Below are 1,245 nucleotides of genomic sequence, written 5' to 3'. Positions count from 1 at the left end.
GGCGGTACTGGCAACAACCATGCTCAAATGTTGTTTTTCATGTACCACCGGCACATGTGCTGGTAAGGTGATGCTGGCAACAATCACGCTCAAATGGTGCTTTTTACATGCCAGTGGCACAGGAGCCAATCCACGGCCCTGGCAACAATCATGCTCAGATGTGCTTTTAACATTCCACTGGCAGGAGTGCCAATCAGGTGGTACTGTCATCAGCCACGTCAGCAATTTTGATTTTGATTTCACTTGCCTCAATAGGTCTTAGCAAGCAAAGTTTATTTCATTCTAAGTTCAAATTCTGCTACAGCCAACTTCAGTTTTCAGGAACAATAAATAAAATACCAGTCAGATACTGGGGTTAGTTCTTCCCTTTCTCACCATTTTTCCTGTCTGCCTTGTCTTGGGTTCTCAAAGAAATCAGCAAGGCTCCATAACCATCATTTAATGTTTTCCATGCTGGCATGGGTTGGAAAGTTTGACAGGAACCATCAAGCCAAAAGACAGCACCAAACCCCACTGACTGCTTTGGACATGATTTCCATGACTGGACGCCATTCCTAATGCCATTCACTTTAGAGTATACAGTAATCCCTCGACTATCACGGCAGGTGTTACGTTCCAAAACCTGCCAGAGAAATAATTAAAATCTGAAAAAATATAAATACCTATCGGCCACAGAAACCCAGATATACCAAGGAGTCTGCGATACAAATTTACATGTATTAGCCAGGAAAATCCATGGTGTACTGAATGCACGATAGGTGAACCACGATGTGGCGAGGGATTACTGTACCAGGTGCTTTTTTTACATGGCATTAGAATGACACCAACACCCCCCCACCAGGTGTAAAAAAGGAATAAAAAAATAATAAATGCTCGTGACCTGCTGCTTTTCATGACAGCAACGTATATGGTTCCATGAAAAAGCTGAGAGTCCAAGATATGGCATAATAATAGCAGAAGTTGTTGATTGTTGTTAAAAGAGTAACTTGGAGGTGAACAGACGAAGAACAGACACCACAACACCATCTTAGCTTCGAAATGTATATTAAAGAGTTATTTTAGGTTTTATTCAAATTATAGTACAATAAAATATTTGAAAATAGCTTAGAGAAAAAGAGAGCGGGAGAGAGAGAGAGAGGGAGAGAGAGAGAGAGGGAGAGAGAGAGAATATGATGTGAATTATTAACTACCAAGTCTTTGAATAGTCTCTCTTCTGATGTTTAAGCTAGACAACTTGAGGGTGGG

Source organism: Octopus bimaculoides, chromosome 1, assembly GCF_001194135.2.
Source record: "Octopus bimaculoides isolate UCB-OBI-ISO-001 chromosome 1, ASM119413v2, whole genome shotgun sequence".
Taxonomy (NCBI): Eukaryota; Metazoa; Mollusca; class Cephalopoda; order Octopoda; family Octopodidae; genus Octopus; species Octopus bimaculoides.
This window is presented reverse-complemented; position numbering follows the sequence as displayed.